The 27,823-nt window shown below is 40.4% G+C and overlaps 1 protein-coding gene and 1 long non-coding RNA gene across 8 annotated transcripts in view; one reads left to right on the top strand and one right to left on the bottom strand.

Annotated features, from left to right (window-relative positions):
• PDE4B (phosphodiesterase 4B) overlaps positions 1–27,823 on the bottom strand; it is a 428,537-nt gene that overhangs the window by 49,953 nt on the left and 350,761 nt on the right. The window lies entirely within an intron of this gene.
• Positions 75–24,092, top strand: LOC115941908 (uncharacterized). Of its 4 annotated transcripts, none has more exons than XR_004076576.2 (3): positions 75–457; positions 17,745–17,898; positions 20,949–24,092. It is a non-coding gene; the product is annotated as an uncharacterized LOC115941908 (long non-coding RNA). The 4 variants fall into 4 exon arrangements; XR_014144902.1 differs by lacking the exon at positions 75–457 and adding an exon at positions 10,262–12,385 and having other exon boundaries at positions 20,946–24,092; XR_014144901.1 differs by lacking the exon at positions 75–457 and adding an exon at positions 10,266–12,385.

Raw genomic sequence — 27,823 nt, 5'->3', positions numbered from 1 at the left:
GAGAGAGAGAGAGAGAGAGAGAGAGAGATGAGATGAGAGATTGAGAGAAAGGAGGGAGGGAGGAGGAAGGGGGACAGCCAGCAGGGAGGGAGAGAACCTAACTTCTCTGATTCTAAATTCCATGGTAATTTTTACTAAGCCACGGGGCCTGTTATAAACAAATGGCCCAACTTTTTCTTTCACCCAGGTGGACTCAGACAGGGCAAAACTGGTTCTGATGCACCAGTCTCAAGCTCTATTCCCTTCTGCCCCACCTCCCCTTCTTCCAATGTCCTTCCCCTTACAGAAACCTGCTCTTCAGAAGGACTCTGACTTTGGCATTTACTTACTAAAGGGGATCTGTACGCATCTAGGCAATAACACGCACCATCAATGGGAAAGAGTGCTCAAGGAACTTCATTGTCCACCTGTATTAGTGTTAAAGAGCAGTGACACAAGAAAGTGATCAAAGATGGAGGTAAGTTGCTATCCAAATATTTTTCTAATACGTTAAATATATGCAAGAAATATTTAGGAAGAATATACAATAGTGGTTAAAAGCTTAGTCTTTGGAACCAGACTGCCAGGGCTCATATTCCAATACCACCACTTACTGTTACCTAACATTAAAGAAGTTACTTAACTTCTCTATGCCTCAGTTTCCTCCCCCATGTAAGGAGAATAAAAACAGTAACTATATAATAGATTGTAGTATTTAATTAGTAAATAAATGTGAAATGCTTAGGACAGTACCTGCTGTATTATAAGTACCAGATAATATTGGCTATTTGTTGTTTGTTGGATATGACACAATAAATAATGAGTCGATTGTTAAAAAGTGTTTTGAGTAGATTTGACACACAATTAGTTTCAGGTGCACAGCAAGGTGGTCCAACTTCTCTAAAGGTTATGCCATGCTCACCACAAATGCAGCTATCATCTATCAGCATACAGCACTGTTACAATATCGTCAATCACATCCCCTATGCTCTGCCTTTTGTTCCTGAGATTTAGTCATTCCATAACTGGAAGCCTGTATCTCCTATTCCCCTTCACTCATTTTGCCCATCCTCCTCACCATCTCCTGCAACCATCATTTTATTCCCTATATTTACAGGTTTGATTCTGGTTTTTGTTTGTTTATTCATTTGTTCTTTTAGATCCCACATATGAGTGAAATCATATGGTATTTGTCTTTCTCAGTCTGATTTATTTCACTTAGCATAATGCCCTCTAGGTCCATCGATGCCATTGCAAATGGCATTACATCCTTTTTTATGGCTGTGTAATACACACACACACACATATACACACACAATATATATATACTATATATACACTATTATATATGCATGCCTATATACATACAAATATATATATACACACATACATATACACACACACACACCAACATATATACACACCATATTAATGAATAGATTCTTTGAGGGACTATTATGTTGTAGGCTCAGCAGGAAACTCTAAGGATATAGTGGTAAATTTTATAGACATTGGTTTTGCTTATTTTAAGCCTATATTCTGGCAGAAATAAAATATTACACAAGAACTTACTTAATTAAAATTGGGAAAGGAGCTAGTAAGAAGTGTAGATGGTCCTAAGAATTTGCCACAGGGATAACAGGGGACCCAAAAGTCTGAGGAGCAGGGATGGGACACAGGGAGTTCGGGGAAAGTTACACCTTGAAAGGTTTTGAGATTCAAAGGAATAAGAATCGAGTACAAGGCCGCCAGGGTGGCTCAGCTGGTTGCACGTCTGGCTCTTGTTTTCGGCTCAGGTTGTGATCTCGGGGTCTTGGGATTGAGCCCTGTGTAGGCAAGGAGTCTGCTTGAGATTCTCTCCCTCTGCCCCTCCCCAGATGGGTCTCTCACTCATAAATGAATAAATAAATAAAATCTTAAAAAAAAAAAAGAAAGACTTGGGTACAAACAGGAAAGAACATTCTAGGCAGGGATAATAGCAGGGTATGCTCACCGAACTGAGAGCAGTACCTATGGCAAGAACACAGAGAGAAAAACTGGTATTAGAAGTTTAAATCAGGTCATACACAGCCAAGGAAGGCCATGGAGAGGACTTTGGACTTCGTTCTGGAATCAATGGGAAACCTTTTTGGAACTTTATCAAAGGAGTGGCCTAGCCAAATTTGCATTTTAAAAAGATCACTCTACCTGCAGTTTGGAGAATAAACTTGAAGGCAGGAAAGGAGGCCAGCTAAATTGTATTTAAAAGCCCAGAGTCTGGAGGAAGACCAATAGGAGTTTGATTTCTGGCTCTGCCATTTGATTTATTGACAGTGTGAACCTGGACAAGTTACTTCATTTCTTTAAGTCTTCATTTCCTCATCTTTCCCACAGCATTGTATATCTTTCCCACCAGGTTGTATGCGGAGTAAATGAAGTATCCACATCAAAACACGCAGCAGAGTACCCAGTACCTCGTAAAGTATTCATGCCAGTGGCTAGTAGCATTATTAATTTTATTGCAGTAACCTATGCAGGGGCTGGTGTGGCTAGAATTACAGAGCAGTGGAGATGGAATCGGGTAAATGGGCTTGAGATGCTCACGAGTCGCAATCAGATGGCCTCTAGGAGGGTGGTATTTGGCTGGTGACCAAAACTCCCAGTCATTTCGGCTTTTCAGGTCCAGGACGTGATTTTCGTCAGTGTGATTTGACTTCATTCTGTTTATATTAGTCCAATTCACAAGAACATGTTGAGAAGAGACCAAACGATCAATTTACAGAGAGTAATAATTTATGGGGAGTTTTTCATGTCATCTAGTCATTCCACATTCCTTGACATGGGAGACCAATTTCTATTCATAAGATTGCTTGGTAAGCATGAAATCAGAGCAGGGGGGTTAGTTGGATGATTACGCTGCTTTCCTCAAGCCTGATACACTCAACTTCACTACTGAGGTAGACTGTAGTTGTTTATGCTCTATCTGAAGTACCCTTCCCAGCTTTATTCACCTGGCTAATTTTTACTCCTCTTTTAGGAGTCAGTCTAGAGTTATCTCTACAAAGTTTTTAAAATATTTAAAGGTTGGATTAAGCTCCCTTCCCTTTATTTCCAACTGACCATATTTCATTTAAATTATTTCTCTTGGTTTATCACACCCATTAGATAACCTTCTTGAGAGAAGGGAACATATCTTTTGCCTGATCTTTTATGCAGCGCAGCATCTATTGTCTAGTAGAAGCTCAAAAAATATTGTTTGCACTGCTGACTTGCCTAACATACCAATAGATGGGATATCGATTAACCAAAAGGAATGGGGCCTCTGCTACTGAACAATATTAGAGAAACAATGTCAGGAATTCTTGTTCTTGGCACTCTTTTTATTAGTCGTCAAACAAATCATCTTCTTTTTTGCTGATTTTTCAAAGTTACAGCAATTAATGGACTCTACATTTCTTTTGCATTCATATCTTGATTAGATTTCTTGGTTGGTTAAGTTTGTTGTTGTTGTTTTTTTTTAAAGTAGGCTCCAAGCCCAACATGGTGCTTGATCTCATGACTCTGAGCTCAAGAGTCACATGCTCTACCAACTGAACCAGCTAGGTGCCCCTAGGCTGGCTAGTTTTAATATGGGGGACATTTAAGGAGACTTCTGCAAAATCACATGCAGAACTTGTTATTTGACTCTCACTGAAGAGCGGTATTCAGGCACCTTACTGATGGTCTCTGCATCAAGCAATACTAGAATTCCAAATATTTTGACAACTGTCATAAGAAAGATACAAGTAAGTTCAGAGGCAGCACAGATAGATCTTAAAGACATAGGGGAAAGGGAGATCAAGACAGATTTGGAGGCCAGCTAAAGAAGAATGGATGGAATTCTGAGAGATGAAAAAAATGAGGTAAGGCAATGAACAGCATGAATAAAGGTATAAAATTAGAAACACACCACACCATTTTGTTCTGTTTGGGGAGATCAAATACAACAGTCCTATTTGGTTAGAACATTGGGTTTTAGTAAGGGAGTAGAGTAGAATAAATTTGCAAAAGTAGGGTGGTCAGGGCAATCTTGAAGAACTTTTTACACTAGACTAAGGTATCTGATTTTACTTGTCAGGCAATGAAGAGTTATTGAAAATTGTTCAACAGAAGAATGGCACACACAAAGTGGCTTATAAATATCTTAATACTGTTTTACAGTTGTGCAATGCTTTGCAGTTATAGATTTCTTTCATATGTACACTCTCTTTCAATCTTCACCATACCTTATCAGAGAGGTATTATTGTCTCTATTTTATACAGGAAGAGACTGATGTCCAGGGAGTTTTAGTGTCTCACTCCAAATCCCGTAAGTGGTAAATGCAGAACCTAGAGACTTGAATCTAGGCTTTCTGACTCTAAGTTCAGTGTTCTTGCTATTACTATGATGCCTATATGAAAATGAATTATTGATCTGATAGCAGTAAATTGTAAGGACTATAGGATGGAGTAAAGAATAAGCACTCGATAAATTATAAGTATCATGATTATTACTTGCAGGAAAAGTTAGGACTTAAGAAAAAATGGGGTCCCAAACTGTAGAAGGGTTATTTATACCTTAACTTTATTTTTGCCTGTAGAATGAAAGTTGTCAAAGGAATTTCAAGAATAGAGAGTAGAATAGAAGCAAAGGTTTTTGCCATTAGGAGTAAATATGGTAGGTGGAGAACAAAAGAGGGCTAGAAATTTTCCTGCCTCTCAAGACATTATTAGCCAAATCTCTTTCAACTACCTGTAGGAAAGCCCCATTCACCTGGTGTTCTCCTGGGTGATTGCAGAGAGCAGAAAGCCTACTCCATATAGCCTTTTCTAGTTGACAAAGCACTTTGAAGTTTGCTTATTTTCTTCTGCAAACAAAGCCATGAAAGTTATCCCCATATTTGCGAATGAAATCATTGAGGCTCATCAAGGCAAAGGGACTTGCTTTAGAATCTGGAATTTCTGCCTTGTCCAACATGGGACTTGCTAGTCATGTGTGGCTACTGAGCACTAAGACTTGGCTAGTCTGATGTGATATGATATGTCTAGTCAGTGTGCATGGGTAATATACACACTGGATTTCACGGACTTTGGGTGAAAAAAATCATGCAAAATAGCTCAATAAGTTTTAATATTTGGTTACATGTTGAAATTACAATATTTTAGGTATTATTAAGTAAAGTACATTATTAAAGCTAATTGCATCTGTTTCTTTTTATGTGTTTAGTAGAAAATTTAAAACTATGGGGCTTGCATTATATCTCTATTGGACAGCACTGTTATAGATCATAGCCTATAGCCAGGACTGGAACAGCCCAACATTCATAACCCCACAGATGCTTGTCTTAAAAGAGGTAGTAATAAAGATCATAGTTAACATTCATTGAGTGCCAGTTGCACTTTCTAGGCACTTTACATTCATGAACTAATTTTATCTTCATCAAAATTTCATGACCTGAGTATTATTTTATTGTAAAACACAGAAATTCAGTAACTTTCTCAGGGTCACAGATTTAGTAGAGTCAGAATTCAGACTTAGGCAAGTCTACCTCCAGTGCCATTAGGAATGCCTCCATTGCTGCCTGTTTGCTAAATCCCGAGGAGACATTTGGATGGGCTTCATTTTATTTTAATCTGAGAGACTTTGTATATGATCTCATTTAATTTTTGCAACAACCCCATTAAGTAGTTATTATGCCTATTTTATAGGTGAGCAAACTGAGGCTCAAGAGGTTACACAGTCTGCCCAAAATTATACTGGATCCATGCTGGAACTCAGTTTCTAATCCAGCCTGAATCTAAAGTTGATACTTGATCATTATGCCGGTCTCCTAGGGGTGATCTCCAGGCTAAACCCTGAAGTACTGACACAGTCTCGCTCCAGGGTAGCCTTTGGCAGATTATCCTCTTTAAAATCGGTCCAGATGACCTCCATCCTCAGCCAGGTTTGGTGATAACCACCCTATCTGAATCTTTCATTTTCAATATATTTTTTTTTCCTACAAGTTCTGCCACCTCAAACTCTCCTGGGATCTGATGAAAAACATTTTTTTAAAAAAGGGAGGGAGGAAGGAAGGGATGAAGAGAGGGGGAAGAAAGAAAAGAAAGAAAGAAAGAAAGAAAGAAAGAAGAAAGAAAGAAAGAAAGAAAGAAAGAAAGAAAGAAAGAAAGAAAGAAAGAAAGAAAGAAAGAGGGAGACCAAACAAAACCAAATGAAACCAAATGAAACACAAAAACAGTATTCCCCTCAGGCAGTCTCCAGTAGGGTTGACCATTCATTTCAGCAGGGTCCTGCTTCTTTCAAATCTGCTCATCATCTACCCCCAAATGCGGGCTGCAATGATTTAATTAAACAGAGATAATCATAGATTTCAGAGATAGAACAGCTGGTCCTCCTGAAGACATTCTTAGAAACATCTAAGTAGCCCAGGGCTGTGTCCGAAATGAGATGGGTGGGGATGTGGGGAGTGCAGGTGTGGTGGAGGGTGGGAGGAAGGAACATAGACCAAGACTTACAGGCTCTCCAGGTGATTTATGGAGTTCTGGATGTGAATGAAGACACAGAATGAATAAAGTCAGGCAACTCCTTTGGGAGTGGGGTTTGTGCGTGTGTGTATGTGCATGTGTGTGGGTGGTGAGAAAGGTTAATAGTATGATTTTTGCAGCCTTGTTCGAAGGTAGACAAGCCGTTGTTTTCTGTGACAGATTTGGAACTTCTAACTAGCACGCATCGAAATATAAAATCAGGTCCCAGGTTTCATGGCAACCCAACCTGACACAGCAGCGAACAAAAATGGGAGAATATAGAAGAAGTCCACCCTGTATGGCACAGCCAGCTTGGCTTCCTTTGGCCAATTTCTCCTGATTTAGCAGTACTTCCGCTCTTGCCCTCATTTCCCCTGGTTTGTAAACTACGTCACTTCACTGAACTCAACTCCAGACGGTAGAAAAACAAAATTTTGTATTTCAGCAGTGGTTTTCTTGGCATCTCTACCTCTGAAGAATTTCATGTAATTCTAACTTTCCCTTTCTATCTTTGAAAGACGGTCGCTATAAGCTCTGCTTACTCTCTCTCTGCTTCTTCCTTTCTAATGGGATGTCCAATGCAGTATAATGCAGCATCTGTGTAACTGTGATTAAAGATTCAGTGTTTGGTTTAAACCAATATTTACCAGTGAAATCCCGCCAACATAAATGTGCAGGCGAGGTAAAAAATATTGGCTTAAATCAATCTCCCCCTGAACACACACATACAGACAAGGACTGTAAATGTTTCATGTGTCACTTCTGACGTCCTGGCCTCTTTCCTTCAGCTTCATGCATATATCAATGTAACACAGACTCCGGCGGAATCTAGATAATAGGTTCTGACAGTGATTTTTTTTTTTTAAAGTTGTTTCTCTAGCCAAGGTTTGTTGTTGTTTAATTGGTTTTGTTTTGTTTTCGTATGGTGGTTCTTCTGGCACTACCACACATTGCCGTGGCATCTCGTTTAAAAGGTTTCCTTCGATTATGAGACTTTGTAATTACTCGAAATAGGAGTAAACAAGGGAATTGTGATCGTTTAAAACACAGCTTTAACTACCAAGCTTAATGTGGAACCATACAATCGGCATTTTGAGATTAAGTCCGTGTAGGCGAGCGATTGCTTTAATTTAGCGAACATTCACTGAACTGAATTTATTCACTGACTGAATTTACTGAATGAATGAATTACTGCTACACTTTGAATGCATTTCAAATAGTTGTAGTTTGGATTAGAAATTATTTTTCTGAAACTGAATAACCCAGGCAGCCAGCAGACAGAAGGCCCCAGCGGGCACCTGGCAGCCTCAGGAGAACTGGAGAGGGTGGAGAGGGTGGAGAGCGAGGGAGTTTTTTACGTGGCCGAGGCGCAGGACCAAGCCCTCGGTGAAAACTGAATTGCAGTTCCCATACCGCACTTCCTCTTAGGGAGGGAGGGCTGGGTCTGAGATGAGGAAGGCGGAATGACTCATCTACAAAAAAAGGCCACTGAAATTTGCTAATGGCAAGCCCTGAACGGCACCTGGCAAACAGCAGGCACTTAATACTTGCCTTATAGACAGGCAAAATAAAATGCAATAACCTCCGTCATATATGGGGGTTGAGTGTGGAATGTTCCAGTCAGGGCGTAGGGGCAAAAGGGCAATTCTATGTCTAGTAGTGATAAAATCCCTTTTGTTGCTTTCTCTAACTCTGAATGCTCAAGAGCCTGCGCACCAAAAACTGAAGGACCATGGGAAGGACGGATAAGACAGTTATTGTTAATTATAGCAGTAATTAATTAAGAGTCGGCCTGAAGAAAATATCTCTAATCTTCAAAATAACCTCGTGAGGTAGATTGCATTATCATTAATGTATAGAAGACAGAACAGGTGGGAACGGAGATGGGCAAGGTGGCTTGGGCATCTGGACTTAATGGCGGGCCCCAGTGGGGAATACCCAGAAGTACAAGACACAGTCATTGCCATGCTGAAGGAATGTGTAGTCCGGAAGGGGAGCAGGGATGCACAGACATAGAATGAAAACAGCAAGGACACACCGTGGGCTGGGCATCAGACCACTGGAGAAGAACCGAGAGCTGTAAAAGTGTGCTGGACTATGAGCAGAACAGGTGCTTAATACATGTTTGTGGAAGTGCACTGAACTTAATTAAGAGCCAGGTAAAGGTAATCTTAGAAGGAAAGACATGGAATCCATACTGAAATGCAAAGCAGTGGGAAGACAAGGCTTACTGAGCAGCGGGTGTTGAAGAAAAATGGTTAGAGAGTCAGAGTGGGTCTAATTATGAAGCGAAGCAGAAGAGTCTGGACTACTGGAGACTCTTAAACAGAGGAGACACATGAGGAAAGTTGGGATTTAGGACAATTAAGCCGGCGGGACTTTATCAGATGGTTCTCAATGGGACTGAGCTAGAGTTAGGGACCCCAGGAAGATCCTAGGGCAGGGATTTAAGTTAAAAACAATGCAGGCTAGAATAGATGGTGACAATAGGAGGGAAGAAAAGAGTTAAATTCTAAGCAATGCCTGGAAGAAAAAAAGATGTATCTTCATAAGAGATGGTATATACAACATTAGGGAGAGAAAGGTGTCCAAAATTGTCACCAAGGTTTCTAACCCTATAGTGGGACATAAGAACAGAACCAGAGACAGATGTGAGGGAGTTGGAGGATGGGGAGGGAGAAACATGGAGTTTGGTGTGATTCCCATATTGTTAGAAGGATTTGGGGTGGGTCTCATAAATGGTCAGAATTCCAGGCATGGATTGCCGCAAGGATTATAGGCTAGGGATTGTGAGTACATACTGCTTGGACATGGCTATTGAGGACATGTGTCTGTCTTCTAATTGGTTCCTGGAGCAAGGTCAATAACAAATTCATTATTCCCCTCGATTATCTCACCAACTCCTTGTTTTCCTCCACTCCCTCTTCCCCCATTTCCTCAGTCCCCAGTTGCTACACAGTCAAAGCAATGCCATGAGTGATATATGTCTTGGATGATTTCCAGCTCTGCAGGACACAAACCTAATGCAGGAGATTTCTCTATCCTCAGCATCGGCAAGGAACCAGGCCAAATGCTCCATAGTGGAGAGAACCATTAGAGCTGGAGGGGTCTTAGAGACCCGACTCCTTGGTTCATAGGCAATGAGACCAAGGCCAGGAGATGAGACTTGACATCTCCAAGATCACACAGCCTCCATGTAACAGCAGAGACCAATTCTGAATTTTTACAGAACCTTTTGTTATTGCCATTATATTATGCCTCATCTCTGACTGGCAATATTTAAAGTACTATTCAATTAGACTAATATTTATTGGATACAAAATACATCAGCCCCTACGCTAGGCACAGGGGATACCAAGAAGGGTAAATATAGCAGTCATGGCCACCGAGGCACTTACAGTCCCGAAAAACTGTTTTGATAATAGGAGTAGTTACTTCTCCTTGGGTAGGGGTGTTGGGGAAGGCTTACTGGAGGAAATTATGCCTTGGGAAGGTTTTAAAGGATGAATAGGAGCTTGCCTGGCAGAAGATAGAAAAAGAAGGTAAATGCATTCTAAGCAAAGGGACCAGCATATATCAAAGTAAAGCGACAACACAGTATAGTGCTTGGAGTTACTGTAAGGGCTCAGTAGTTCTATGGTATTGAGGGTAGAGGAGAGGCAGGCAAAGCACTGCTAGGAATTTCAAAATATTAAAGGGGGCGGTAGGGGGGTGGGAAACATGAAGAAGATATCCAGAGGTTCCCTGAGTGATGTTCTATAGAGGTATTGTCACAATCAGAGATAGATGTGCTTCTACAGAGAAAAGTCAGTAAACTTTTTAAAAAGGCCAGACAGCAATCCTTTTAGGTTTGTGGGCCATATGGTCTCTGTGAATATTCAACTCTGCCTTTTAAGCACGAGAGCAGCCGCGGACAATACATAAACAAATGCATGTGGCTGGGTTTCAATAAAACTTTATTTGCAAAAACAAGTGGCTGGTCATGGGCCATATTTGCCAAACACTGCTATAGAGACATCCTGAGATCTTGATGTCACTCTCAGTATTTGTGGTAGACAGAACAACGGCCTCTCAAAGACGTCTCGGTGCTAACCTTCACAACCTGTGAATATATTATCTCACATGGCAAAGGAGAATTAAGGTAGCAGATGAGAATAAGGTTGCTTATGAGCTAACCTTAAAATAAGGAGACTGCTTCGGATTATCTCCATAGACCCAGTGTATAAAGGTCTTTGTGGAAGAGGGAAGCAGATGTGTCCGTGTCAGAGTGATGGAACGTGAGAAAGATTCAACCAGCCATTGCTGGCTTTGAATATGGAATAGGGCCAAGAGCCGAGGAATGCAGGCAGCCTCTAGAAGCTGGAAAAGGCAAGAAAATGGATTTTCCTCTAGAATCTCCAGAAAGGAATGGCCTTGCCAAAACCTTGATTTGTGTTGTTTTGAGCCGCAAAGTTTGTGCAATCTGTTACAACAGCAATAGAAAACTAATACGATACCCACGTGAGCTGAAACTTCTAAACATTGTGGAGAAAGCTGAGCCTCCAGAGTTAAGAACGCAGGTTTAACATCCATTTAAATGCTTCATTAAATGAAAAGGGTAGGTTAAAAAATTCTGCATTTGGATGTGGGGAAATTAGGCAATGCTTTCAGGGAGCTGCTATAATAAGGAGCTGCTTTCACACTGAAAAGGCTTTATGGCTCCCTGATGGGGTATAAGAGGCATTGAAACAAAATTTCTCTTTATTTGTGTTTCTCCAGGGGCTCTCAGACCTACACACTTGGGGATTTATGCCTAAGGAGAGAGATGGTCCGGGCGTGGGGGTGAAGATGAAAGTCCCAGAGTAGGTCCCCGTATGCGGCGCTCAGAGTGGGGAGGTGGGCTGGCAGGAATCAGCCCCTGACTTTCTATTCCACTGGCATCAGGCCACCCTCTACCCGACTGCTGTGCCACGGTACCCACTTACGTCATGGGGAATACAGCTTGCTGCTTTAAAATGTGTGTTATGAGGGAGATGAGAACGCGACGCTGGTGACATTTCACAAAGGAGGGAGCATTCCAAAGACAAGCTCGGGCAAGCCTGGCATGCATGTGCTGTTAGGGGCCACTTCAGAAACCACGGCCGCTGGGCACTCACTGAGGTAGGTCGATCGAGGTCAAGGGCCCCTGCCCAAAAGATCTCTCCGACTACCTGTCATGGTGGGGGGCGGAAGCCATGGGTCCTGACCTCCCTTCCATGCTGTAAACATCTTGAAGGCGGAGACCCCCTCACAGCAGCTGACACAGTGCCTTCTACTCCACAGACAGGCATCACCGCACGGTGGCTAACTAATTATTAAGCAAAATCAACAAGACAGAGAAGGCGGATCTTGTCATAATGATGATGATACTCAACAAATTCAGAAAGGCCATTTTAATTTACAAAACATTCTCACATACATGGTCTCAAATTATCCTTGAAGTGAGTATTTGGAATCCCGTTTTGCTGATAAAGAGAATGAGTTTCACACACATTGAGTGACTAGTTTAACACTCCACAGCTAGCAACTGGGAAGTGGGGCCTGAAGCCAGGTCTTTGGTTTCTTGGGTTGGAGCTCAGCCGCATCACACGAGGGTTCCTCCCTCCCTCCTTCCTTCCCTTCTCTTTCTTCCTCCCTCCTGGAAACATTGAGTATCTATTACGTACCAGACGACACCGTCCCAGGCCCCACAAAAACAAAACTAACCAAGACAAGGTTCTGCACCTGAAGAAGACTGTATTTAGTGGGGGAGGCAGACACATCAATGTGCAAATGGAGATGCAATCTAAGGCCCTGACTGAGGGCTCTATGTGCCAGGCACCGTTCTAAGGACTTCACATGCTACCATTGTTGAACACCTTAGGAGGTACGTACCACCTTCTGTGTTTTACGGATAAGGAAACGTAGGTTTAGAGTCACTGGGTATCTTGTTAGTTGCAGCCAGGATCTTCATTCCCTGCTGATTCCAGATCTCACTCTTAGCCTCTCTTCTGTGCTATGTCAACAGAAGCCCTGGTACAGCACTCTGCACTGGGGCAGTGAGAGAGCAGGGGAAAGAAGGATTGGCTGCCTGGCAGAATTAGAGAAGGACGCTTTCTGTCGGAAGTGTGCATTCACAAACACCGAAGCACAGAGAAATGAACCAGGTCATTTAAAGATGATCTAGTCTAAGCTGATCCTCAATTCCAAAAACTGAGTAAGAGAATTAAGTATCCTAGAAATATGATTCCATTTAAAGATATTTTTCAGGGTAACTATTAGGTGCAAAGCATTGCCCAGGGGATTCCGTGCAGATTCAAGTTCATTCAAACATTAACTCTTAAGGAGATAATCCTGCATTTGCACTGAGACAGTGAGGGTGAAACCACCTCCCAAGGGCAAGTGTTCTGAACTGAGAGTGGAAGATTTAGGTTCTCGTTCCAGGTCTATCGTCAGTTCACCCTAGACAAGCCCCTCAGCCTCTCTGAGCTCCATTTCTTCAGCTGTGAAAAGCAAGTGTTGGAAGAGATGATGTCTTGGGGTCTCTTTTAGCTCTGATGTTCTATTACTCTAAGACTCATCAAGGAAGTACAGGGAAAGGGCTTACGTGGGAGAGTTGGGTGGGAAGGGAGAGAATAGTTCACCTCTTCAGAAGCCCTCTTACCTGAGATGCCTTTGGCACCTGAATCTTGCACGTGCCCAGCAGCCACCTGACTCGAGCTGCCAGAGTCCCAGGCCTGCTCACTCTGTTCAGCCTGGCAAGGGTTCCCCTAAACAATGAAACCATGAAACAGGTACCCAAGAGGTCCCGGTTTGTCAGATGCCTTGCATGTCAGCAGCACTAAGTGGCTGCTGGAGGCATTGATACTATTAACGATTGTTGTTGTTATTAGAGAATTCCAGTAACAAACACCATTCATGGGGAGTCTTCTATGCACAAGGTGCCACGAGGAGCGCTTTCTTAAAATTATCTATTTCTCTTGGCAAATGTACTGAGTGTTCTTATCTCTACTCTACAGATGAATCTGTGGCTCAAGAAGGTTAAATACCTTGCCTGAAGCCATACAGTCCTAGTATGTTCTACCTTCACTGTCTGACTTCAAAGGCACAGCTCTTCATCCTCCTGCTACACTTTGTACACCTGTGAGGCTTCCAATCTGGGTAGTCTTCCTTCACTTTCACCTGCAATGAGCAACTGAAAAGGACATACACCCACTAAGCATCATATCATACTCACAATTTGCAAAGTGCTTTCTCCTGTATCCCATCATCTCATTCTCATAGATGCTGGAGAGCTAGAAGGAGCATTATCTCTATTTTATAGAAGAAGAAACTGACTCTCAAGGGAGGTTGAGTAATTTGGAGGTGTCTTAAACCCACTTGCCATACCAATCACATACTTGTCTACATTTCTGACCACTCTGCTACATCATTTTTCAGAACATTATATCATGTGTCTTAAAGTGTATCCAGTTATTTATATTTGCATTACAGAGTGGTTAACAGAGGGCCTTCCCGGAGAGATATTACCAAATGGCAGTTAGTATTTCCTTAAATCTTCTTCCAGGACTAAGTGTATATCATTTCCAAATAACTAAGAATAGTTCAGTGAATCCTAAAGTTTCAAACCCTCATAATGATATAATTTTCTTCTTTCAAAATACCGGTACATTCATCAAACCTCACTCTCTTTACTGAGTTGACAGTGTACACGTGAGCTACATAGAACATTTGAAACTTCGAAAATATCAACACCAAATTGAATTTCTTCTGCTTTAGATTCAGATTTGATTCTAGCTCAGCTCCAAGTAACTGGATGATATTAGACACAAATCGCCCTGGGTCACTTTTTCCTATGAGTAAAATGTAGACTTGTCAGATTTCGTAAGAAACAAACAAAGAATCCAGTTAAATTTAGATTTCAGGTGAATAATATATATATTTTTAGTTCTTATTTATAATTAGTCCTTGTACTAGAAGAAGTTGTTGTTTATCTGAAATTCACATTTAAAGGAGCATCCCATATTTTATCTGGCAATTCTAAAAGAGAGAACTGTTCTTAATCATCTCCTAGGTTTTCTACTACAACATGCTATGTTCAATGGCATTTTCTGAGAAAAAAAAAAGATAAATGTGCTATTCCCTTGGCTCATAATTATTTTCCCCTGGATCTCTGCACTCAGATTTTAGCTCAATGATAGATTCCTTAAGCCCTTCCTGACTCTCCTAAATAAAGTAGCACCTTTTTATCCTTCCATCTGCCCTTTCCAGTCACTCCTTATCCCATTAGCTTGTTTTGTTATCATTATCTGAAATGATCTTCTTCACTCTTGTGGGCACATGTTTATTTTCTGTCCCTCTTGTCACTAGAATGTAACCTGCAGAGGGAAGGCTCTTTACTGTCCTGTTCATTGCCGTATCCCCAGCACCTAGAGCAATGCCGGGGCACATGAAACACTTAAATAGCCAAAACATATCGTAGGTGCTAAAAATGAGTTTTTTGACCAATGAGGGGTTAAGGGAGTCTAAAGAAAGAGAGTGGAGTATGGGAAGGCTTCTTGGAGGAAGTGGGATTTTAGTAGTGCTATAAAGCAGTGGTTTGGGGGGGAGAGTGGGAGTTGCCTGAATAAGCTTAGCAACATTTTCAAGCTACACCTGTCCCCACCCCCACCTCCCACCCCCCATTATCAGAATTTAGGGTGAAAGATGAGCACTGTTAATGTCAAAGGCTTCCCAGATGACTCTGATATGACCCTTCTATCCCCAGTTGGGAATATCTACCATAAAGAATGCATGGAATTTGGTTAAGCAGAAAGCATTAGGAATGGTGTCATTGGTACGGAACAATGTGAGTTGAGCACAGAGAAGAAAAAGTATCAGGGGCGGGGGCGGGGGGGGGTATGAAAGCACTGCCCAGATCAGAGCAGAATTGAGGAGTTTGTGCTTCAGTCTGTAGGCAACAGAGAACAAAGTCGGGATTTTTCAGAAGGAAATGAAATTGTAAAAATGAGTCTGAGTAGCTATAATTTCCACCTGGGTCAGGAAACTATGGTGTACCAAACTCAACCCGCTGCCTATTTTTGTAAATAATGTTTTACGGAATGCAGCCACGCCCATCTGTTCACTATTGCCTGTGAGTCCAACACAGTGCCCGTAATGCTCATCCCTTGTCAAGCTCTGTATGCCCTTTAAGATTCTTCCACTGCAGAAATGGCCTCACTGCCAAGGTTTGACTAATTCATGTTTTATGATGATTAGATTAATACATTCATCAATTCCTAAATACTTCAAAGGATTCTGTATATGTAAGTACTAGGTTAAGTGCTGGATTTCAGAGTTAGACGATTTGTGAGTCCTAAGCCTTGCTCTTCATCTACCATATTTATCATATTCTATCTATATGTGGTTCCTATAACATACATCAGTGGAACTGTAGGGTCTTTGAACCTGGCACAGACTAGGAAGATATAGTTATAAATAACCACATAGCAAGTTCAAGTCTCTTTCTGGAAACTGGTATCTGACAGAGGATTGGCAGGAAGCTTGGTTCCTAGCAATAGCACGAGACACACAAGCAGTCTGGGTGTCATGGCTAAGTTTCCCAGTAAATCCAAAAATATCTGCTCTTACCTCTTTCCCCATATAGCTACACAAACACTAACCTCCATCCTTATCACACTTCTTGTCCTCTTTCAACTCTAAGTCTTCTGGGAATGACCTAACATTTTAGGCAAATGGCTGGTTCATTTCCTAAGAACCTCCCTCTGGAAACAGTACTGTCCTAGATGGTTTTAAAAGAGCTTTCAATCTCCTCTGACTAGTGCTGACGGTAACGTGGAAGCAAAATTCCCTCTAAGCTACAGTAGATCATGCAGCATCTATTCAAGAAATATTTATCCAGTTTATCGTGCTAGGGGTTGGGGTTACAGTGATGAAGAAATAACCACTAGTGAATGACTTATGAATAATTAATCTTAGTGCCTAGGTAGAGTTTATGTTTCAATATAGGCAATTTAATTACAATGGTAAGGATAGAACGGTGATAATCACTGGGAGTCAAGAGAACCTATAGGACGGTCACCTAACAAAGTCTTGGGGACTTCTTGAAGGATGTTGCGTCTGAGTGATAAAATGAAGGAATTACTAGATGAAGAGGAGGTTGGGGGAGGGGAGCCGAAGGCAAAGTGCTAAAGGCCCAGAAGGAGAATGATATCGGAGTCCTGTGTTAACAGTATGCTGTAATCAGTTGCCAATTATCTGAGTATAGCTAAAATGCTCTATGGTCGGTTCTAATCACTCTCTGGTGTATTGCAAAAGGAAGAAAGGGCTTGGCTTTTATTCTACTTTTTATATTACCACTAGATTTTGTGTGTGTGTGTGAATTCTGGCCATCATTTCACCTTTTAGCATATCAATTTTCTGATTTGTCAAATGGGGCTAAAAATACCACCTGCCCTCTCAGGACTTTGCAGGGATCCAATGGCACAATGTGTGGGAAAGTGCTCTGCAATCTCTAAAATGCAAGGGATTATTATTCTAATTCCTGCCACCACCCAGGCCACTCCCTGTTTCCACCTTCCACTGCCCATCCAGATTTGCTCAGCAAATGCAAGCCCATTTCAATGTCATCTGCTTACAATAAATCAAATAAGGTGATCAAGAGCCAAAACACAGTTTTTAGATTCTCCCACACTACACAACATGAGAGCCCATATTGCGGTCACAGATAACAGTAGTATGACCATCAGGGAAACTTAGCAGACTGAGCAATCTATAATTCTTTTTGTTCTTGCTCATTTGACAAACATGGAAACTGGTGCAGGGGAAGGTCTCACGAATGGCACCCAGCTAGGGAGTGGTGCTAAACAGGGTCGGGTTCGTTTCTATCACCTCCTTTCTCCAAAGCTCCTGGGTCCTTTCTTTTCTGGTCCTTCTCAAATCCTCTAGAAACCAGTATAGACACAATGCAGTACGATCTGCAAGCAGGGTAGTTCTCCCCATTTTCACCCGGTGAAGCTGTGTTCTAATCCCTCTCTGCTTCTAGGCTTACTGTAACTGACTAGTGCAAGCCTCAACGGCTTAGGAGGCTAGTGGCCACCTTCCAGAAAAGTTGATTAGCTGGATGAACAGCAAGTTCCAAGCTTCAGCAGGAGCTTTCTCTAGTGAACACGTTACTTGTATTTCTAGTGAAATACAAGTTGTAAAAGTCTAGTGAACACGTTACTTGTATTTCTCCCATCGTAAAGTCATTCCTTAGGAGAAGTTCAGCAGCAATCCCTGCAAGGAAAAGGTGCTTGTGACTCACATGGATGGAAAAACCAAACTTGTCATTTGGGAAAGGAACTCGATTATGCCCAGTGGAAGGAAGAATTACAGAAGAGATTCGTGACCTAGTTTCAGGTAGTATTTAAAATGAACTTTAACATTTTTATTTCATACTTGTATCATGAGGTCACATGAGTTTGCCAAAATTTCTCTAATCTCTGCTTTGTTTTTAAAAAATAAGGGGCAGGCAATCTGGTATAGATAAAAACAACACCAAACAAAACAAGCAAGACAAAAACCAAAAAGAGCACTGTCCTCTTGCAAGAAGAATGGGGATCCAGTCCCAGTTTTATTAGTCACTAGTGTTGAGGGTCTTGGCACGTCACTAAACCTCTCTGGGACTCAGCTTCCTTCTCTGTGACATAGAGATAACATTATGAGTTCTTTTACCTCAGGATCAACTGGAGCAAAGAATGACAGCCCCAAGAAGAATGTGAAAGTGGCTTGAGGATCATGATTTCTGACTCAGTCTCCCATAGCCCAAAGGTCTTATGGGGCTGGGAATGCAGCAAGCCCTCAGGAAATACTTGCCAGTCAAATGGAGAAGTTCTACGATGGGTTCTTAAAATAAAGGGAAGAGAGTGTTCTGAAATTCTGAAAAATTACCAATTGACAAAAATTCTGCTTATTCATTCAACATTGGTAGACTGATGAGTGTTGCAGCTGTGTGAGGTCAAGAATATACTCATAGTTTCTACTGTGGTCCACTCATGAGCAAACACTTTTCTTCTGTTTCAGAGAACCACAGTCAATGCACACATATACACTCAAGCATGTGTGTCCGTACTGACTCTTTTTTACTAGGGAGAAATGGAGCCTATTGGTAGTATTACTAGTTTGACCTTTGGAGTTCACCCACTTAAATACTATTTATCAGTAATGCCATGTTTGGTTGAGGCACCCCTGTCAGAAAGTTAGAAGACCAAAGAATAGGCCATTTATGAAGAATATATTTGGATACTAGAAATGGAGCTGTACATGACCAGCTGTGATTGTCCAATCCATCCAAGGTAGAGAGATTGTCCTGGCACTGAGTTGCTTTCCGAATAGAACTCAGACCTTCTGGGAAATCAAAAACACAAAGCAGGGTAAAGGCCTTGAGTGCAGGGTCCGGGTCATAATTCACCTTTGAAGTCACAGCTACTCACAAGCTGTAGGCATCAATAAATGTTTGATGAATGTATTAATAAGTGAGTGACTGGGCAATGGAAGGAGTTCTGGACTCAAATCAGGGGATGTGGATTCCAGCCCACACTCTATCATCAGCACTGGGAGCATAAGGAAGTCATTCCAAATCTGCCCCTCACCTGTGAAATGAGAGGGTGGAATAAATAAGCAGCTCACAATCAATAAAGTACAGTGAATTAGCGGATCTCTTAGCTGGGAGATGGTGCTACAGTCTCCTCTCCACCATACTGTAGTTTTCAGGCTGCCTTGGGGGCAAGGAGAAGTGATGTCCCAGGTTGCAGCCAGCAATGCAATCTGAGTGCTGACCAGGCTCCCAGAACTACATTGATAATATTCCTTTCTATAGTCAGTATCTCAGGAAGTCTCACGATGAGGGAAACTAAAATCACCAGAAAATAAATTTATTCAAGAAAAATATTGGCTTCGACCAGCCACTCTGCTAATTGCAGGATAAGTCTGTCAACTCTGAGAATGAAACAGGACCCTTGAAAGTCTTCTCATGTGGAGACAGAACCAAGAACCCTACAGAGAAACAACCCTCCGGATGCCTGAGTTTGTGCAATAGAGCAAATGGCCCCAAGATGCATTTAGTTGGATTTTAATATTCATGCCTCTATGAGTTTATATCATAGTATATTATTTTCCTTGTAATATTTTCATTCTGCAATCAAATTTATTATTATTAAAAAGTACTATAGGAATGGCTACCAGGAACACAGTGCTTTCTACTTCACTAAATGTTTTCAGATCCATATAAAAGACATTTCAGGCCATAGCAATGCCCTCTGAGGAACCATTCAGGGTAGAAGATGGAGAAGATGATGTCTCAATTCTACTGTGTGGAACCTTTCCTCAGTTTGTCTGGGAATGCTTGTAAGGTGGAAATCTAGATGATGTCATGTGCAACATTCACCTGAACGGCCACATAGAGGTTGAACTGGAGTATTCTGAGACTGTGTGGTCAATGGAGAGAGCATGAGTTTTAAAGGCATGGGTTCAAATCTGAACTCTGACTCCTAGAGTTGAGTGACTTTGGACAGGGACTAAAAAAAATTCTTTTATGGGCAGTAGTTTATTTATCTTTAAAACGTATGCAATAATCTTCCCCATAGTTTCAGTGTGGATGTAAAAGACTGGGAAGCACCTAGCACATAGTAGGTGTTCTATAAATGTTAACCCTCTTTTTTTCTCCCGAAAGCTCTGCCTTTCTGTGGTCTCCTCTGTTCCTCATCACCAAATCCACTAAGTGAGACCTATTGGCTAGTCAGGCAAGCTTCTCCTTCTTTCAATTCCACTTACCAAAATGTATTCTCTTTCCCCCAAAATATATTCGTCCTCCTATTTCTAAAATTTTAATGAAGCCCCACCAGCCTGGTATTACTATAGTGACTTACGGGTAATCATAAGTTTGAGAACAAAAGTCAATGTGAGAATGAAAGTGTTTTAATATATCATTCTGTTGATGAATTTAGTAAGATACTAAATTAGCATAGTATCACAGGATGTACTATTCTTTTTAATACATGCCCTCTTAGTATATCCGAGGAATTTATGATAAGGCACACACTTTGAAATGATACCTAAAATTCATTCACAAATGAGTAAAACAGATTTTGGCAGACTTTTACATACAATAGAGTAGGGAATAATAGGACAACCCTGTTCTTACCATGTGAACTATAGGGCAAGCAACCACAGTGGCTAACAATCTGGATCATTTAACACTACTAAGAGATTCTGTGGCAAATATTATAATCAAGTGGATTTTGAATAGATGCACCAAGAAGTGAAGACTAGGTGAGTATATGCTTATGAGAATTCTTTTCATTTGGATGGATTATAAAAATGAAGCAATGACATCGTTTATTTGTCTTGGTTTGTGGAAGAGTTTGAAAACTGCTTTTTAAAATTTGTTTCTTTTTTTTGCTTCCTAGTAGAAATGAGAGATGTCTGTAAGCTGATGACATTCGGAAAACCTTAAAACAATACCTTTTTTATGTGGCACAAGAAGTGACTTATAAAAGTACTGAAAATGGGAAAAGCCTAAGATGAGACCTTGGAATACAAACATCCATTCATGAAATGGGAAACAGTGAAGGACATTAGGTAATAATGGATTTTCCATCCTTATGGATCTCACACAAAATCTCTGTAGAGGAAGGGAGGGAAACAAGTCTAGGAACACTGAGAAATACAGTCATTTTCCCCAAGACCCTGAATCAGAATCTGCATGAGTCTATCTAACATGTAGTGAATGGCTCACGGATATATAACTAGAAGAGAGAGACAAGGAAAGAAGCAAGAATCAAACACCCGTATGTGGAAACTCAAAAAAAGAACTGAGAAAACCCCACAAGATCAACTCTGAAATGGCTAAACTTAATTCTAGCCTAACGGCATGAAATACAACATTCTCTAGGAAGACCAATGTTTCTACATGCATCTTGAGTCATTGAACGTCAGGGTCTTGGAAGTATCACCTCATGGGTAGGAGCCTAACTTCTGATTAAAGGATTTATAAGAAATTATTATGCACATCATGTGTATTCTAAGGAATCATGTACAAAACTTGATAAGAAATTCACATGAATCAGAGCTGCTATAAAGTATTGAGAGCCTATTATGAGCAAAATAGTCATTGATACAAGTATGTGCCAGGGACTCTTCTAAATCCATGACAATGAACCAAAGTGACAAATATTCCTACCTTCATGGAGCTTACATCCCATTATTTAACATCTGCACAATTCTAACAACAGCCACAGATGTTATTATTCTTATTTTGCAGGTGAGGAAACTGAGATTTAAAAAAAGTGAGTAACTTACCTACAGTGACAGAGCTAGTAACTCATGTGCCAGAATTCAAATCCAGCTCTGTGCAGCTTCAAAGCCTCAATTTTTACCTGCTTTGCTACGCTATCTTCTATAAGCAACAGAAAATGGGTTCTAATGAGCATTAACACATCTACCACAACTCAGATGAGTATTCTCGATTAAAAAAAAAATACTTTCCTATTTGCAGTAAACAAACTACAACTTATAAGGAGGCGGATACTCAGTACCAAGTGCCTACCAGTAGGCAGGATCTCATTCAACCAAAATGTATTAATCGGGTACAGTGTCAAACCTTAGACCACTTCTTAGGGATATAAATTAGACAAGTCTAGTGGGGAAGAAGAACATATAAATGGATCATCATAACACAGCATGATAAGGCTGAAATAAGATAAGCCCAGGATGCTCAAGAGAGTACAGAAAACAGATCAATATAGACTGAAAGGAAGGAATGTTGACCTCTGCGTTGAGTTTTAGCCAGCAGGGGTGAGCTTGATGAAGAAAGGGGAGGTGGAGTGAGAAAATGGTAAAGTGCTTTGAGTAGAGAGGCAGAATGATATGTGCAGGGATGTGAAAGACAGCATGGTGCTTGAGAAAATGCAAGCATTTCAGCATGAGGGTGAATTGTGAGAGAGATGCTCCTGAAAACTGGCTGTAGTGTATTTTAGCAATGTGTGTGTTTAGAGAAGGTTGCACACAGGATGGAAATTGGGGGGCACATCTAGAAATCTAATAGTGAGTTACAGAATCTATTTCATGGATCTTGGCCAATATTTAGTTAAAACAACAAAAGAATAAAATAGAATAAAAAATATCAAGTATACCATATGTAGTAAGGTATTGTTTCATAAAACACACACGTATGTTAGGACTGAGTCTTGATGTTTAATGTATGTCTTACTATGACTCATGATCCAAAAAGTTTGGAAAGCACTGATCTATCTGTACCTTCCAACAGGCAGATTGTTCCCTTTGGACTTACTCAACAGGGCTCCCTTGGGGGGACCTCCTATCTATTTATTCCTGTCAGGAGAAAAGAGAGGTTGCTTGGAACAAACATGTCCCAGTTTCTTAAAGACTTTCCATATTCCAAAGTCCATGATCTAATTCTAAATCTCAAGTGGCTATACAGATAAACTACAATGACCAGGGCTATTTCTGAAAAGCAATTAATATTTCCATTTTGCAGAAGTGAGACAAAATAGGCACACAAAATAAAGCTTCAAATGACTCTAAGAAAGTCTGGGGCCCGTAAAAAGTTCTCTGTCCCAGCTATGTTTTCCACCAAATGAATCAACCAGGTACAGAGTCAATGCATATGAGTCATGAAACACACCCTATGTCGTATCTCTCTCTTCTTTTCCTTTACACAGGGATTTTCCCTAAAAATTACTTTTGGATTTTATTCCTTACTTTTTTTTCCCTAAGTCCAGTCAATTTCTCCCAGTCAATTTCTTGCCAGTTTCTCTGCTTTTTGATGTTTTCCTTGATGGTGTTTAATCTTGTTTCTCTTCTCTTTTGTCTGATCATTCTGAATTCATAAAAAAGTTCATATACAAAGAAAATCCATATAAAACATGGCTTTAAAAGGAAAGAACTTAAAATATTGCTGTTTCCTTTAAATTTATTACTTAACTGATTGCAAAGCACAAGAGTCAAAGAGAAAGTTAACAGAAGTAGTTTAATAAATACCTCTTAACTAAATTATCTGGCTAATTTAGGCCATTAAGATACTGGAGTTGATAAAAACAAGTCAAAAATTGACTTTGGGCCTAAATTAATTAGACTTGGTCAATATCAGTAGAATTAATCACACATTTGTCTACGAATCAACAATCAGAAGTCAACGTTGGAAATGACAGATCACCTCTCAAGCCCTAATTATTTACGCTTCTCGAAGACTATACCTCTCTTCTCTGAGCTATAAAAGCATCAGTTCTTATTGGGAGGAGCTTTTGTAGAATCATAGACTTCTTGAACTTGAAAACAACCTTAGAGATTATCTGGTCCAGAGTTTCTCAATCAATTTTATGAGGTTGAGAACATAAAAAATTATCACATGCTTGGTCCTCATGCAGATTCAAATGGCCCTTTGGTTGGGAGTCTATGCTTTTTATATCTCTACCTGCTAAGAAGTGTTTGTCAATCTCTTATTTCCTGTGGTTCCTGAAAATATTTTTCTTATATTTTTTAAATGAAAATGTAATGTTGAATTTGCTTTATTAAACTATGTATAAAACTCGGGACTTACTGATGCAGTCCAACTCTCCATTTTAGAGACCAGGAGAAGGAATCCCAAAGATGGTAAATAATTTTACCCCAGGCTCTGTTCTCCATAGACCTGGTACAGTATGTACAAAGCACGTAGCAAGGCCTGATAAATATTCTATTCAACCGTTTTTAAAATGGCCATACAGGCAAAGAGTGAGCAAGGAAGTGAATGAAAATATTTTTCATATTGAAAAATATGAAATAATTCATATGTGAAATAATTCATAGTGAAATAATTCACTGCGTTATAATCTCGTGGCTAACGTTTCCTGGGGAGTGTGATTTTCCAAGGGACTGCAGAATTTGTCCTTAATTTCGGTTACATTTTAGTCACTCTGCCGAGGGCCCCATACCAAATAGCTGCTGCACGTGAGGGGACACTTGTCTAAGCAAGTGGTGTGAAAACAAATGTTGCTTTGTTTAGAGCAACTCAGTGTCTTCTCTTCCTCCCTGCTGAAACTCAAGGACCTTGGAAAAGGTCATTTTATGAAGTTCTGGTGTGTATATGAGTAAACTTGAATCATCATATGTCATAATCAGAACCACGAAGCCAAATGCCATGAACCAGATTACCATGTCATCCCCAAATAGGTTATTATGGCAGGCTGCTGGGTCACCAGGATACTCTGGCTGGCCTTGTTTTTCATCTTACTCCCGGGGAGCTCTGGACCATTGCTAACATCATAGCTAAAGTCATTGGAAAAATATCTTAAATTCATTAGAAAGGACAAAAGGACAAAAGAAATACTTATTTCACTTTTTAAATTACATAGAATTAAAGTATCTGAGACAGTCTCAGGCACAGATCACCTCTAAGAAAGCAGAAGGAAGGGGGATGTAGAGTTGATTAGCTGAGTAATTTAGGCACTTAATAAGGAGAGAAGAGTCTATTTTATATAGGGCAGATATTTGAATTATAAATGTTCACTGATTACAGGGATCAAAATTATGGGATACTTGTTAAGTTTCCAGCTCATTCCATTTACTAACCATAGCTACTATTTAATGAATATCCGAATCCTGGCAGGCACTTGGTGCTTTCTGTGCATTTTTCTGTCATTCCTGCAATAACCATGCAGGACCATTCACTTCATCTTTCAAACTGGTAGGTAGTAAAGCTATGATTTGTATCCACGGTTATCTGCCTCCAGATGATGACTTGGCTTTCAAAGACTCTAGTATCCCTCCAAATCCTCATTTTGCCTTTTAGTAGCTATGTGACGTTGGGCTGGTTACTTAATCTCTTTCCATCTCATTTTCTTTATCTTCAAAATAGGGTTAATGATAGTGTCTGCCTAAGAATTCGTTATAAGTGAAATAGGCACATGAAGCACTTAGTTGGCATAGATTAAGCATTTAACTAGCTTCGGGCTTTTGTCATTATTGTAATGATAGCTTACTATCAGTAGATCCACAAATAACCTGGACAGTTGAGATGCCCAGATACTGAGACTAAACTTTTCTTACTGACCTCAATTATCTGGGAATTTGTGGTAAAGATCAAATCTCAAATCATAATTACATGGTGGGAAAAGATCAGGTCATCGCCAGTGCTTAGGGTCCAAGGAGCTCAGCTTCTGCTGTGTCACATGTGTCAACACGTTTGACTTCAGGGAAAATTGTCTTAGCGTAGGTCAGCGGGCTTGCAAAAACCAACAACCATAAACTCTTTAACAGGCTGGTTGCTCTGAAAAGAGGAAATCTGAATAAAATCCGTAAGTTCTGTAGTCACTCCCAGTGAATTAGTCCTTTATTTTGAGAACATGCGGGAGTAGAAACCAGTCTCAATCTAGTTGAAAACAAAGCTTGTGTGTTTTCTAAGTAAAATTTATAGAATGGTAGCAACATATGATAACATACTGATATGCGAAATAGTTTGATCTGGCATGGACGCTCACTGATTTGTTACTGTAATGTACTTGTTAAAAGAGCCTGGATTCTGGAGTTAGACTTCTGGAATCAACTCTTGGCTTCTCCACTTTTTAACTTCCCAGTCTTAGAAAAATTATTTAATCTCCTTAAAGTTCAGTTTTCTTATGTGTAACATAAACCTTATAAGAATATCAACCTCACTGTGTTGTTTTAAGGATTAAGGGAGATATTGCATAAAAAGGCACTTAGCCCAGAGCCTGATCAAAGAATAAGAGCTTAATAAAATGTTACCTATTGCTACTTGTTGTCAGTCTAAAGCTTTGTGTGTCAAGTAAAAGTTTTGAACCCCTTGTCCATTCATGAGATCTTGGCAATGGGAAAAGCTAATGGTGATTTCTTGGACAGAGGAGATGTCTTTGACAGAAATCTGGCAAGCTGTGAGGTACAGCAGGACAGAGAATTGAGTCTGGACCTCTCATATTGTATAAAGCTCAAACGTGGCCAGTCAATTTCTATCATTATCCTGATGGGCTACTGTAGTTCATTCTATATATCATTCTTTTGTGGAGGCCATGGTTTCTCCCTCTGAGCTGGGGCTTAGGGGATAGCAGGGTAGGAGGAGGACTCCTTGTGGCCACGCCTCCAAAGAAGCTGCAGAAATATTTATCAAGGGCTAGGATGCTAGTAGGGGATACTATTATATTTTATTACTCCTGGCATTGGAAATTACTCCTGCTTCCAAGTTAAGTATCAAGGCAGGCTACTAAAGTACGATTGCTGAATGCTGTAGAAAACCCATTTGGATTTTGTGTTAGATTCACTTTTTATTCATGATTTCAAATCTCAAATAAAGTCTCAATACTGCCTGGAAGTCCCACTGAGAACTTTCTGTGATACTACGTTCTATCTTCTCCCTTTTCAAATATCCCATCTGCCTCCCCCTCCACAATTTAAATCATCAGATGAGAAAGAACTCTCTGTTTTGATTATGTGTACAAACCCATCTCATCAGATTGTTATAAGGATTAAATGAGTTAATAAATGAAAACTACTTACAGCATTACTTGCCACATAGTAAGCTCTCAGTAAATATTACCTATGATGATGATGATTATTACCTGTGCCTAAATCCATTTCCTTCTTCTTCCCTCTTTCACCTGAAAAGGTGTCCCTGCCCCTGACAAATGCCAAGGCCTCAACCTGCTTTCTGGATCCCACTGTCCTTTACTTCCTCTAGGATTGTTCCTTTGATTATTTCCCCTCTCTCTTCATCAGTAACTTCTCCTTCTCTCTGGATTTTTTTCATCAACATAAAAATATGCTTTACTATCCTCAAGTGTTCAACCCACTCTGAATCTGGCTTCTATCCTTATAAGTCCTTTAAATCTGCTCTCCTCAAGATCATCAGTGAATTCTGTTGTCAAAACTGGTAGTCACTGTCTATCCTCAACTTACTCCAACACAGCTGATGGCCATTCTTCTCAACCCAGTGCCCTCTCTCAGGTTCCACACTTCAGAGTTTCCTCTTAACTCTCTAATCATTCCATCTCAATCTTTTCCCCAATCCTGTCCTTCTCTACTGAGTATCTAAATGCTGTCACTTTCCATGGACATGGGGCTAGACTTGTATTCTCCCTCTACATTCCCACTCATGCTCATAGGTTTATGTAAAATGTATGTGCTCTCTCTATCCCTATACTCTGAAGAGTTTTAATCAGGAAAGGATGCTGTATTTTGTCAAATGCTTTTTCTACATCAACTGAGAGGACCATATGGTTCTTCTCTCTCCTCTTATTAATGTGTTCTATCACATTGATTGATTTGCGAATGTTGA

Source organism: Leptonychotes weddellii, chromosome 4 (genome assembly GCF_054177405.1).
Source record: "Leptonychotes weddellii isolate Sample4059 chromosome 4, ASM5417740v2, whole genome shotgun sequence".
Classification (NCBI taxonomy): Eukaryota; Metazoa; Chordata; class Mammalia; order Carnivora; family Phocidae; genus Leptonychotes; species Leptonychotes weddellii.
The sequence above is the reverse complement of the archived record's forward strand: the minus strand, read 5'-3'. Positions and strand labels throughout refer to the sequence as shown.